Raw genomic sequence first — 15131 nt, 5'->3', positions numbered from 1 at the left:
AGAGTAAGCGGAAGAGGAAAAGAAGACACTTCAGAAGCAGATAGAAGAGCTGAGAGGCCAGCAACAAACGAAAGATTAACAGTTTAGCACCAGGCCAGTAGAATGTGTCAGATCTAGTGGACACCACCATGCAAGAGGACATCCTCGTGGGAACCTTGCAAGAACCCCAAGATCTGACACAAGAAGAAGAAGAAAAGCTGTTGAAGGCCATAGAAGCGGCAGTAAAAGACACAGATAGAGAAGCATTGGAGTGGGAGCAAAGGGTGTTTAAGTTGATGACCATTCAGAAGATAGATGCCAGTAACCTTCGGCGTGAATGGCTACAACCATCTCTCCCATATCCTCTGCTAAAGTATGAAGCTGCTACAATCAACAAATGGATCAAAGAGGAGCCAACACTGCCATTGTACAAAGCAGATATCTCCAAGATTGAAGGAGTCAAGCTGATAGTGGATTCTCAACCCAGGTGGAGAAAGGCATGGCTCACAAAATATCCTGAATATTTAATCCATTTGGTAGAGGCATCTAAAGTGATCAGAGACAATCTCAGTTTCTGCCCTCTACCAAGGATGAGGACATGGAAAGCCCACGAGCTATTGCAGAGAAGCCAACCCACTTGGCTAAATTACCCAAAGCTGCCAGGCTTGAAGGCAGGCGAGAGAATAAGTGAGCAATACATGGTGAAAACCCTAACGGGAGCCATCAAATTGTTCACTGGCTCGCCTGACCTATCTTGCATCATGATGAGAAAAATATGTAAAACCCTTTTGGCAGTCTTCGAAACCTTCAAACCAGGCCAGGCGACATACAATATCTTTTTCTTTCAAGATACATACAGATGTGCATATGATCTGTCTGCTCAGCCTTCTCACGAGGTGATACATGCGCTTTATCAGAGAATCATGTTTTTTCCTTCTACACCACCTTCTTCACCATCAACACAAATATATTCGGCCCGGCGCTACTGGCTCAGCATGCGCGATATGAGTCCCTTCTAAAGATGCGCGAAAGCCTACACTGAAGAAGCAGCTCAACTGCCATGTCTGAGACGACATGAACTAGGAGGGGGGGAGTGTTAGCAGTTGGTCACACCCAACGGAAAATGACTGCTCGGCAGAATATTATTTTTTGTAATTATTCTTTAATTGAGAAAACCCGACATTTCACCTTTGTAAATAGTGGGGCTTGCAGAAGCTTCCAGATTGTATCCCATTTTTGACATTTAGATTGAGTAGATGGTTAAATTGGAACATTAGGGTTTGAGATTGTAAGGTATTTATACCACTTTTGACCTTAATGAAAGGACCCTGTTGGATGGATACGCTGTCGTGCTGTGACACGTACATAGTGGGAACGCATGCTACAAAATCTATCTTGTATTTTTTTTAGATACATAATTATATTTCCTATAATGTACATATGCATATGTAAGTATAAAAATAATCTTTCTATCTCATCTTATTATTTATCTCAAGGGTAATGTATTCTTACTTTACCATCAAAAAAATACTATGGGAAAAGTGTCAATAGCTCCGCCTCTTTAACTTGGGGCAAAAAAAGCATTGATTCTTTATTTCTACTATTTCATTATCATCTCACACCCTAGCTAGATCCTATATCTAGGGTAAACTCCAATATATATATATTCTATGTATTTTTTATACTTTTCTTATATTTCTTTTTAAATAGCTACTAGGAGAGAATCAAATCCTAGTGGGACACTAGGTGGCATGATTTCAAAGATACACTTATTTTAATGCATTATTGCAAGCATGATTACAAAACTTTGTCAAGGAGCAATGTCATGATTTCATATGGCATGAGGTGTCCTTTGGAATCAAATGAAAGTCTAGGCTAAGGGGACCACATGAAGACTTTTGCTGCCAGAAATGGACCCTATTTTGATGAATTTTTTACACAAGGTTCCAATCCGAATTGGAGAATGATTTTAAAATGAAAATCGTAGCTAATGAGCTGAAGTTTCTGCCCATATTTTTACTTTTTTATTTGGAGCTACGATTGAGGAGATATGATCAAAATACTGGACCCCAGTCTGCCCACATCATGCAGGGACAGCTCATTTCCAACTTTTCCAATTCCTGTTCACACTGGCTCCTCTCTTCTTGTGTAAACCCTTGTGGGTTCCCTTCACCTATAAAAGGGGACCTCTTCTTCCTTGGAAGGAACTCAAGCATTCAAGCCATTGATGAGAGGAATTCTTGAGGGAGTGAGTAGTAATGCCTAATTGTACTTAGCCCCATTAACATAAGCCCAAGCCTACACTTTCTCCTAGAGGAAAACTAGCCATTCTTGTACGCCATCCTTGGAGGATCAACTCTAATCAAAGAAGGTGTTGTACTTGGCGTATCAATCAACGTTGAATTCTCCCCTCTTCTTCTCTCTCCCATCAATAATGGTGCCGAAGGGTTTCAAGTAAGATGTGTTCTACATTGATGTTTTCTTGATTTCTTGTTGTTTTCATTTTCATCTCTAATCCAACATATATATATGTATCTAATCTCATCTCCTTAACCAAACCTATCTCTCTCATTCTTAGTAATTCATCCTCTCTAGGTTCTCTTTGCTACAGGTACATCTCTCCCCGCAGTATCCTTATTGCCTACGGGCAAGAATAGGGCTTGGGAGGGAAACTTCTCATCTCTTCACTTCTCTCGTATCTACATTTCTCACATACTATCCTAGATGAATAACCCACATGATGATCATTTCTATCGCTTTCACTCTGTACGATCTATTAGAATTAACGTATGGATTAGCCGTAAAATACACTTTCAACAACGTATAGTGTTTCTCTTCGGCCCTGAAAGGCTCAATGAAATACTTCTATCACCGGATCCCATCATACTACCTCTCATAGACTATAATTTTTATTTTGATGTAAGCGTATTTATCTTGCTATGAACCAAGAGGATTTGTACACACAATTAATTCCAATCACTAGGCAAAATATATATATTATGGTAAGCACAAAACTACAATTCCAAAGAACAATTCGTAGCCTATTTGGTCAGCCAAGATTGAATGCCATTAACTCATCCATTAACCCTTTCATATTACCCATGATACTATATGACCATAGCCTTGATGTTTTCATCTTCGTATTGTTTTGACATTCTCTTTTGCGTTCTTTCTTTGTGTGTGTGTGAGTGCAAGAGAGAAAGAGTGAGTCTTCTTTGATTGCACTTCTTTCCAAACCCTAGTCTTCATGGCATCCATGGTTTAACTCCTTCATATAGTTTTTGTTGAGTTCTCTCACAAACTCTCACAGCCATAAGCCCGGTGCTTTCCTGGCAAGACCACAAATTTCTCGACATATTTTTGGTGAACCCGACGCGAAACTGCTAGGGTGAGAGTTTGTGGGTAACCATGGGTGATCATGTTGAGCAACAGGGTATGCATTTTGACCCAGCAACAATGCAAATGTTTCAAGCATTTGCAATGTTCATGCAACAACAACATGCTACTGAAAGAAGGGAGATTTCAGCAACAAAGGCCATACAAGCGGTCGTCAACAGAATGGATCAGTTCAATGGCAAAGATGTAACCAAGTACTTACGCGAGTATGTGAAGGAGATGGAGCTGCATCGCGTGTCAGAAGGTGAGATGATTCAAAGCTTTGAGCTAGTTGTTGCTCCAGAAATTAGGGAGCATGTTAGAGCAATTAAAAATGGGCATGGGAGAAATTGGGAAGAACTCAAAGTAGCTTTAAAGGAGGAATATTTCATGGAGGACTCGGAGAGAGTGACCAAAAGGACATTCTTAGAATGGGTAGTCAAGCCAAAGCAAGGACTATCAATAACAGAGCTACTTAGGGAATTTGAGCGGCGCTATGCACAACTCACTAGGACAGAAAGGGCCACACTAGATGCAGAGAAGACAGATCTTTTCTTACAAGCTGCAGGTAAAGAGTTTCAAGAAAATTTGGAGCTTCTTCTTGAAGATAAAGATGCTGAGCAAGGACTAAAGACCGACTGGAATGAGGTTGAAGGTGCTGTCTCACTGCTTGCCAAACGACAAAGAAGAAGGGACAAGATGGTAGTAAACACTACAAGTCCTTCCACCTCAACTTCTGACAAAATGGTAAAGCCTACTTTTATCGCTCCTAAGTTTGATGAGTCCATGCTAGATGAGCTTGTGAAGGGAATGCGTGACTTGAAGGTGAAGTTTGCAAAGCTTGAAGAAAAAGGCCAACCATCAGAGCCACTTCCTAGGCAAAGACAACAACCCAAAGAAGGGTTTGTTAATAGATGTATTTGGTGTGATAGTACAAACCATGTAAGAAGGGATTGTGATGATTTTAGTGATGCTTTGTCAAAAGATGTTGTCTTTTTTAAGGATGGTAAAATCCACTTAAGAGAGACAGGTCTACCCTTGAGAACTAACTTTGGGAAGGGGGGAATGCAAACCTTAGTTGAAGATATGGCAACCAAGCATGCCACCTCTTCAGTTGAGGCAGCTACTTATGGAGTAAAAATTGAACATTTTTGTGATGAAGAGGTGAGTGACCATCATGGTCAAATTTGGCCAAATGTCATGCAATTAGCTAAAAAGGGAAAGCTTACAAAAGAGATTCTACATGAAGCAGGTGATTGCATACGTCTAGAAACGGGATGGAATGATCCAGTGGACTCATTGTCAGTGCATGCCTACATTACAAAATGCCAACAAAATGAGGCAATTGTAGAAGAGAAGCGCAGACGTGAGAATGCTGATGAAGGACCATCAAAAAGAGCTTCTAGAAGTGGGGGAAGAAGCGACTCAATGCCTTCTCAAACACCCTCAACACAAGGAGCATCTCCACCTGAAGTACTCATGGAGGAGTCTACAACAGGAAAGAAGAAAGAGCCAACGAAAGGTAAGACAAAAGGCCCAACTTATAAACTACAATCTGATATTGAGGTTGCTACAGATTTAAAGAAAGTCTTGGAGGAAAGGATCTTGAATAGCAAGATTGAGTTTACTTTGGGAGAAGTTCTTGGCATTGCAAAGCGTGAATTCCATGAGGAGATCATTGACATCATCAAGAGAAAGAGGCAAACCCTTGCTGAAGTTTCTCGTCCACAGGTTGAAGGGGAAACCTCAAAGACACAAGGGATGCAACTGCAAAATAAGGAGAATGATGGAGCTGTGGTAGGATGCTACCAATCTAGTGGGAGAGTGAAGCAAGTGCATTTCTCAAATGATGATGAAGAAGTTGAAGATATTCCTAGGAGTTACTATTCACGAAGTCATTGGGCAAGGGCTACTACAGAAACTTTGGTCAAGGTAGGTGATCTTGAAGAGCCATTTGTTGCCTTGATTGACCATGGTTCAGAAATAAACATAATGTCAAAGAGTCTCTACAACAAGTGCAAATGGCCAATGGACACAGATCATGGTTGGATGGTAAAAGTGGCAAACAATTCATCCGGTGAATTGTATGCAGCATGTCCAGGTGTGAAGGTGACAATAGGTGATGTAAAGATTGACCAAAACTTCTTTGTACAGGATACATCTTCATATCATCTCATCCTTGGACAGCCCTACATTGTGGGAGTTCGAATGGAAACAAAGGTAATGGACGATGGTTCAGCATATGCTAGGATACGTAGCAAAGATGGTAAACGTGCTGTCCAATTTCTCACAGTTTGTGTAAACCATGAAAGAAATCGTGACAACCTCAGAGAACACCCTCTACCAAAGGTGAGCAAAGAGTTTCATGATCATAGAGAAATGATGGGTTTTGGCCAAGTACCATTGTAAAGCGGGATTGCAGTGGTACAGAAAGAAAAAGGGTCTCGCCTGATCCAAAAATAGGTGAAGCATTTTCAAAGAGCTCCTTGGTAACAAAGAATGGATCAGTATGTTTTACAAAACTTGAAGATTTGAAGATATGTGATAAGCAATATGTGCATAATGTACAAATGTGCATGAAAAAGAGTGGGTTGCTAGAGCCTACTGAAAATGTTTTGGGTTTGTGTGAACAAGTTTCTTTTGTAGATACTATGGGTGAGCTTGATGCTATAATGAGGTCTAGTTTGCATCTTGAAAATGAAGTTGTGGAAGTTTGATCTATGGAAATGTATCAAGTAATAGAAGCCTTTAAAGAAAGCCAAACAGTAGGCCCAGAAGTCCATGTTGAAACTAAATACAAGAGTGTAGCAAAGAAGGTGAAACCAGTAGCTTCACCCTTACCACCCAACAACAGGGAAAAGATTGAACAGGCTTCTTTACAACCAAGTTTGCGGAATCCTAAAAAGATCGGGCATACCTTCACAAAGGAGTCTTTTCAAGAGTTGCAGATTGGTTGCGAGGAGTTTCTAACACAGGAGGAGACAAAGTGCTTCAAAGAAATGCTTTCAAAGCATGGTAAGGCTTTTGCATTTGAGCCACATGAGATAGGATGTGTTGATCCTTATATTGTAGCTCCTATGGTAATTTTCACAATACCTCATGTGCCTTGGAATCTGCGGCCTATTCCGGTTCCAAAGGCTCATTTGCCAAAGTTGGTAGAGCTACTGAATGAGAAAATCAAAATGGGAATCTTGGAGCCTTCTTGTGCTCCATACTCAAACAGGTGGTTCACAGTTCCAAAGAAGAATGGTTCTCTACGCTTCATCCAAGATATGCAACCAGTGAACAAGGTTACAATTAGAAATGTAGGAACAGGTCCAATTGTGGATGAATTTGCAGAGGCGTTTGCAGGGAGGGCAATCTACTCAATGGGGGATCTCTACTCAGGGTATGATCAATTTCAGCTTGCAATCGAAAGCAGAGACTTGACAACCATGAGGACACCTTTGGGTTTGGTAAGGATGTGTACCTTGCCACAGGGAGCAACCAACTCGGTTGCACATATGATGAATGGGATGAATAAGGTCTTACGTGACTTTATTCCTCAAATCACAATGCCTTTCATTGATGATTTGCCTATCAAAGGATGTGAAGAAAATGACAAAGATGAAGCTTTGGATCTCAAGGGATGTCGCAGGTTTGTGGTAAGTCACATAAATGATTGTGATAAAATTTTGTCTAGGTTGGAAGAAGTGAATCTTACATTGTCAGGGAAAAAGTCTATGTTTGGTGTCAAAGAAGTGCTCATTGTGGGGCACATGTGCGGGCCATATGGTAGGAAACCTTGTCCATCAAAGGTAGATGCCATCCAAAGAATGAAAGAAACATGCACTAGCATCACTGAGGTTAGAAGGTTTCTGGGAGCATGTGTCTTCTATGTTATTTGGATTCCACATTATGCACATGTAGCTGATCCTCTTTATCAGCTGCTTAGAAAGAATCAAAAGTTTAAATGGACAGAAGCACATGTAAAATCCATGAAAAAGCTAAAGGAGTTACTCCAGTCAGCAACGACTTTAAGAAAGGTAGACTATGAGTGTCAAAGGCCAGTGATTGTGACAGTAGATACCAGTCCTACAGGGATTGGATGGGCAATAGGGCAAGATGACAAAGAAGGACACAGGTATGTGGTAAGATTTGGAGCAAAGGTACTAAGTGCTCGCCAAAGAAACTATCCACAGATAAAGAGAGAGTTATGGGGTATGGTTACAGCCTTGAAAAGTGGGAAAGAGTACCTAATTGGTGCATGTGTGGTTGTAGAAACAGATTGTCTACCACTTCTTGGGATGATTACAAGCTGCTCAACACCAGACATTGCTATGTTGCGGTGGATTGCCTACATTAAGTCCTTAAATCCCGAGTTTAAGCACATTGCAGGTAAAGACAATACAGTGGCAGATATGCTATCAAGGGCAAGGTATGAAGATGAGTCACAAATGATTGATGAGGGAGATGATGTAGGCACAAAATTCTATTCTATCTCTCATGTCAAAGGTAACAATGTCTGCATGACTAATTCACTTGAATTGTTCTTGAAAGATCTTTATGAAGGTGATTGGCTTTCTATTGGAAGGTACTTGAGTACTCTAACAAAACAGGATGATTGGTCTGAACAAGAATTCAAGAGAATACGCAGGAAAGCATATGGGTACTTTTTAAGGGATGGTTACTTGTGGAAGCATCCTAAACAAAAGGGTGCTACACCACAACGGGTTATATGTAAAAAAGAGACTCAAGTAAAGCTCATGCAAGAGTTTCATGAGAGTCTATGGGCTGGACACGGGGGTGTGTGGGCAACCTTCTCCAAGTTGAAAGAAAAATACTGGTGGAAGGGTATGTATAAAGATGTATCTCAGTTTGTAGAGTCATGTGTAACTTGTCAAATGTATTCAAATGTTTGACATCGTGATGGATTGCACCCTACATATCCACTAGCCATGCACTATAAATGGGTTGTGGATCTAGTCACGATGCCTTTAGGACTCTGGCAGATGAGATACTTGGTTCTTGCACGAGAGGACCTAACTAACCAGGTTGAAGGAAGAGCATTAAGAGCTAAGACCACAGAAGCTGTGTGCAAATTCCTTCTTGATGAGGTGATTTGCCGTTATGGTTGTGTGGGAAAAATCACTGCAGATCGAGGTGAACTGGATGCCGAAGAAGCAAGGGAGTTCTTTTCTAGATTAGGGATCAAGCTTTCTCTTACTACAGCTTACAACCCTGAAGGCAATGGAAAGAGTGAAAGAGGGCATCCTCCTATCATCAAAGCTTTGGCCAAGGCTTGCGAAGGAAGAATTGGTGAGTGGCCAAAACTGTTACCATATGCTTTATGGGCTGATCGTACAACACATAGCTTAGTAACTGGCTACATGCCTGCGGAGCTAATGTATGGTCAAAAGCCAGTGATGCCGATTGAAGATACAATTCCTACATGGAATGTACTACCTTGGCAAGAGGGGCTTAGTAGGGAAGATCTCCTTGCACTGCGTATAAGGCAGCTAGAGAGAAGACCTGGAGACATTGAAGCTGCAAAAGAACGACTCAAAAATGCAAGGTTGAAAAACAAGGACTATTTTGATAAGCGACATCGACTCAGGAGCAAAGCAATTGACAAAGGTGACTGAGTTTTAGTGTATGATAGTAGCCTTGATAACCAGCATACAGTCATGCGTAAGTTCTCAAGAAGATGGTTTGGACCGTATGTTGTAAAGCATGTGCATGAAAATGCTACTTACAGCTTGTCTGAACTAGATGGTACAGAAGTAAAGATCCCCATTGCAGGAAAAAGGATTAAAATGTTTAAGAGAAGAGGAGACAATGATCTAGAAGATATGGATGAGGAAGAAGAGAAAAACACAGGTGAAGATCAAAGTGAACATGAAGCCCTGGAGTCATCCAGTGAAGAAGAAGACAAGGAAGATGTACAAGAGGTCTAATCTTACAAAGAGACAATGTGGCACATACCGGAGGATGTGCAGGTTTAGAGGGGGTGGATGTCGTGCTGTGACACGTACATAGTGGGAACGCATGCTACAAAATCTATCTTGTATTTTTTTTAGATACATAATTATATTTCCTATAATGTACATATGCATATGTAAGTATAAAAATAAGCTTTCTATCTCATCTTATTATTTATCTCAAGGGTAATGTATTCTTACTTTACCATCAAAAAAATACTATGGGAAAAGTGTCAATAGCTCCGCCTCTTTAACTTGGGGCAAAAAAAGCATTGATTCTTTATTTCTACTATTTCATTATCATCTCACACCCTAGCTAGATCCTATATCTAGGGTAAACTCCAATATATATATATTCTATGTATTTTTTATACTTTTCTTATATTTCTTTTTAAATAGCTACTAGGAGAGAATCAAATCCTAGTGGGACACTAGGTGGCATGATTTCAAAGATACACTTATTTTAATGCATTATTGCAAGCATGATTACAAAACTTTGTCAAGGAGCAATGTCATGATTTCATATGGCATGAGGTGTCCTTTGGAATCAAATGAAAGTCTAGGCTAAGGGGACCACATGAAGACTTTTGCTGCCAGAAATGGACCCTATTTTGATGAATTTTTTACACAAGGTTCCAATCCGAATTGGAGAATGATTTTAAAATAAAAATCGTAGCTAATGAGCTGAAGTTTCTGCCCATATTTTTACTTTTTTATTTGGAGCTACGATTGAGGAGATATGATCAAAATACTGGACCCCAGTCTGCCCACATCATGCAGGGACAGCTCATTTCCAACTTTTCCAATTCCTGTTCACACTGGCTCCTCTCTTCTTGTGTAAACCCTTGTGGGTTCCCTTCACCTATAAAAGGGGACCTCTTCTTCCTTGGAAGGAACTCAAGCATTCAAGCCATTGATGAGAGGAATTCTTGAGGGAGTGAGTAGTAATGCCTAATTGTACTTAGCCCCATTAACATAAGCCCAAGCCTACACTTTCTCCTAGAGGAAAACTAGCCATTCTTGTACGCCATCCTTGGAGGATCAACTCTAATCAAAGAAGGTGTTGTACTTGGCGTATCAATCAACGTTGAATTCTCCCCTCTTCTTCTCTCTCCCATCAATAATGGTGCCGAAGGGTTTCAAGTAAGATGTGTTCTACATTGATGTTTTCTTGATTTCTTGTTGTTTTCATTTTCATCTCTAATCCAACATATATATATGTATCTAATCTCATCTCCTTAACCAAACCTATCTCTCTCATTCTTAGTAATTCATCCTCTCTAGGTTCTCTTTGCTACAGGTACATCTCTCCCCGCAGTATCCTTATTGCCTACGGGCAAGAATAGGGCTTGGGAGGGAAACTTCTCATCTCTTCACTTCTCTCGTATCTACATTTCTCACATACTATCCTAGATGAATAACCCACATGATGATCATTTCTATCGCTTTCACTCTGTACGATCTATTAGAATTAACGTATGGATTAGCCGTAAAATACACTTTCAACAACGTATAGTGTTTCTCTTCGGCCCTGAAAGGCTCAATGAAATACTTCTATCACCGGATCCCATCATACTACCTCTCATAGACTATAATTTTTATTTTGATGTAAGCGTATTTATCTTGCTATGAACCAAGAGGATTTGTACACACAATTAATCCCAATCACTAGGCAAAATATATATATTATGGTAAGCACAAAACTACAATTCCAAAGAACAATTCATAGCCTATTTGGTCAGCCAAGATTGAATGCCATTAACTCATCCATTAACCCTTTCATATTACCCATGATACGATATGACCATAGCCTTGATGTTTTCATCTTCGTATTGTTTTGACATTCTCTTTTGCGTTCTTTCTTTGTGTGTGTGTGAGTGCAAGAGAGAAAGAGTGAGTCTTCTTTGATTGCACTTCTTTCCAAACCCTAGTCTTCATGGCATCCATGGTTTAACTCCTTCATATAGTTTTTGTTGAGTTCTCTCACAAACTCTCACAGCCATAAGCCCGGTGCTTTCCTGGCAAGACCGCAAATTTCTCGACAACGCCGCGATGGACGTCAGCATAGTGAGAACGGTGATCACCTAACATATAATGTCAGCTAAGGACGAAGCTCGACCCGCAGGCGCATGGAAGCAAGCAAAGGGTGTCAACCTCTACTCGACCGACTAATGACTACTTCCTACAGAGATATCAAATCTACATGCCATCGATTCTGTGAATGTGAGAGTCTCCTATGATGCTACCGCAAGCCAAAAGCCCATTAGACGTTCTTGAAACGTTACGAAACTTGAGGGATATCCTATCAACACCAATAGGCCACTCTCCCTAAGGTCCGTGACCAAAAAACCTACCCAATATCCTCCGTGCAGAAAATGCGTAGGATGTCTCGCCGGTTTTTGTAGGTCGACGTTTTCGAAAACTAAAGTGCCTAATGTGTATCTCTACTCGCTCTGATTGTGTGGATATGCTGAAATGCAAAAACGAAAAACAGTTACTCACCGAAACTCCAAAAGTAGCTCGCGGGTGAATCTGCCAAAACACAGACGAACGCGCGTGATGTAAGCATCAACGCGTAGCTCTCCTAGTGGGCAACACACTGCTGCTCTCCGTTTGCGATTCCGACCACCGTAGCTCCTGTAGCACACACACACACACACTCTCTCACTCTCTCGCAGTCTCCCAACGAAACAGAAGATCAATTTATTAAAAGTCTCCTTACAAAGCTTTAGGTTTTGGTTTATATACTAAATCTTAGAAAACCTAATGTCCGGTCAAAATGACCTGATTTGTCCCTAGGATTCTATAGAGCTTAATTACAACACTGTGAGCTAGCTTTGCTCATCCAACAAGCATCTCTGGACAAAATACAATTGTCGACTTAAAATATGAAGTTCCCCTAAACATTACAAAAGTGGCCATAATGGCTCAAAATAATAATAACGGGATATTCGATGATGTCCATGAGCTTCTATCTTCACATTACAGCATCCATCTTCGTCTTCATCACTTCGTCAGCATCTTTATTTGGAATCTTTATGGAATCTTTGTGGAAGCGTTGTTGACATTTATGGAATCTTTGTGGAAGCGTTGTTGAAAGGTTGACCTTTCAACACTCTCCCCCTCCGAAGTCTTGTTGTCCCCGACAAGACCCTATGTCTGTAGTGGCCTTGATGAGTGCTTCATGTTTTGGTGTTGGTTGAATCTTTTGTTGTTGTAGTTGCTTCTACTAGATGCTTTGTATGTTGTAGAGTTACCTTTTTCTTGTACATGTAGTGTAGTTCAAGCCATAGCTCTCCCCCTCCGATTGGTTGTTGTAGCGTGAATAGGTTGAGTGAGGTTTGTTGTTGCAGCAAGTCTTTACCGTGGCAGCTCTGTATTGCTTGTTCTTTGGGTGTCATCCTGCATGTGTACCTGTAAACTTGAAGCCTTTTTGAATTTTTTCTGGGCCGCTCCCCTTTGATTTTCTAGTTGATGAGCATGTAGCTGTTTGGGGATGTCATTGGTCTGCTTTTTTGTATTTTAATAAGAAAAATAAAATAGTAAAAATAAAATGTGCCATATATTACAAAATGAAGGTCTTGGATACCTGGATAAGACTAAAGGGAAAACCCTAGTGGGAAAAAAATGCCTTTAGTCACCGTTAAATGTGAGGCTATATGTACTTATGTTTGATGTAACCGAGTTTTGTTGATTTAAAGTACTTATGGCCGTATGGCTACTATTATTGACTTGATATACATTGGATAAGTGTTAGTAGCTTGAAGTGAGAGTCATTGTTGTTGAGCAAATGCTCATGAAACCTGTTACCGCTTCGTCATCGTCATTTTGTTGTGTAAATGCATGGGTGGAACAAAAATCGTGTCAAATTCAAATGTCCAATGATGGGACATTGTGTATGCTTGCACAGATAGATGCATAGGAAACATTATGCGGTGCGAGAAGAGTTTGAATGGGTGCTTCCAGGAGTGAACGTAGCTAGAGAAGCAAAAATATATTTGACTTCAAGAGCTGCCATTACTCACAAGAAGGGTTTTTGTCAACGAGGTTTTTTTTTCACTCTACTCACTGTGTTCATTTGCGTGAGTGTTTTCTGGACTACTCCGCCACTCCACCATTTAAAATAGTAGACTTTGACTCTTATGCTCACCTCTTCCAGTATGAGTGACATGACTTTATGTATGCTCAACTCTCCAGCTTGAGCTTATATCTATTAGCTAGACTCATAGACCACAGAGAAAATATTAGACTTGAAGCTTGGGTCTGACGCTTGCTCATTTAGTGGCTCAGTTGCCCGACTCTAGACTCTTAAGCCATGTATTTTTAATGGCGACTTGACTTACTCTAGGGAGCTTTCGACCAAGAATAGGTTTTGAAATTCAAAACTCCTATCCTCGAAGAGAGGATTTGTAAAGGACCATACTGGAAATATTGGTTTCTTTTGCCATACCTGGGTGACCTTGGTTGTCAAAATTTCTTTTTGTTGTTGTTGGTCCCTTGGTTGAGAAGATTGGCTCGTTCCATTCTCCGGAACACTTTGTCTATCATGTCTTGACATTTCTTGAGAGCTAGAGATGACTTCAATCTTCTTCGTTATGTGTTGTTTTTTTGGCACCCATTTGTATCTTCATCGTGTGATTAGCGTGTCTTTGCAGATATCCTTTGCCTTGACTGTGACATTGTCCTTGATTTTGCCTTCCGTGAAATTGTGATTATTTTCATGCTGAATTTGTCGGATTGAAGAATGTTTACCTGGCATCTTTGGTAGCCAAATTCCCTGATTTCCTTGATAGTAACCTTGTGCTTGAAGAATTTTAGATGGAACTTCCCATGATGTTTTAATGTCGTATTGAGATGTACAAGAGTGCCATTTTTTGGATTATTTATCGATGAAGTCCTATGTTGGTGTGAAGGCCAGTTGGATTTGAAATTTCCTGCATCCCTTTTGCGAGCCTTGTTGGTTGGTCTCCTTTGGTGATATAGATATGAGCTTTGTTGATTTTGGGGATGCTTTTTGAAACCTTTATCCACCACATAAGCTGAGGTCTGTGGTTTTGGTAACCAAAGTTTCTTTTGACCCTCATAATAGCCTTGCTCTGCTAAGCTGTAGTGGGAGGCTATCCATCCCATGTGTTTACCTTTCGTCAATTGGCTAGGCTCATTTACCCATATTGGGTCCTTGAACTTTATTTCTTCAGTTTTAATGTAGACCGTTGAAAACCTTTGGCGGCGGTGATCTCGCAGTGTAGGGTATTTCGGTTGAAAGGTTTTCTTTGGAGTCTGCCTTTCATGTGGAAGCACGTGGTCAGTTGATGTAGAAGCTCTATCTTGAACTTTTTTTGTTTGGATTGAAGACTCTGATTTAAGGGGTTGCTTGTGTTGGTAGGACATTTGTGGGCTCATTTTGGCTTTGCCTTTGTCGGAAGCCGATAATCTTGGAGCAGTAGTAGGCTGGATTTCTTGAGAGCTAGTCGTGATGACCATTGTTGAAAATTCAGGTTCTTCTGCCAATGTTTTTGCCCAGTGCTTGGACAAAATCAAATGTGTACTCATTTTGGAGGAATCCACCACTAGGAATTTGTCTTTGATTACCTTTGACCGTAGTGTAAGGGTAGCTTTTGCAATCCCTAAACTTGTGACGACTATTCCATGTGATATAGGAACCTGTACCTGAATTTCATACAGTTCTGGCTTACCTAGAAGTAACCACAGCCCATAAGACATGACATTAGTCGTGGCAGTGCAATCTATCTCTGTTGTAAAGTTTAATTTCAGCTTCTCATACACATCCAACGAGAATTTAATCTTCTTGTTGGC

This window comes from Adiantum capillus-veneris, chromosome 13, assembly GCF_014529385.1.
Source record: "Adiantum capillus-veneris isolate H3 chromosome 13, ASM1452938v2, whole genome shotgun sequence".
Lineage (NCBI taxonomy): Eukaryota > Viridiplantae > Streptophyta > Polypodiopsida > Polypodiales > Pteridaceae > Adiantum > Adiantum capillus-veneris.
Note: the sequence above shows the minus strand (reverse complement) of the source record.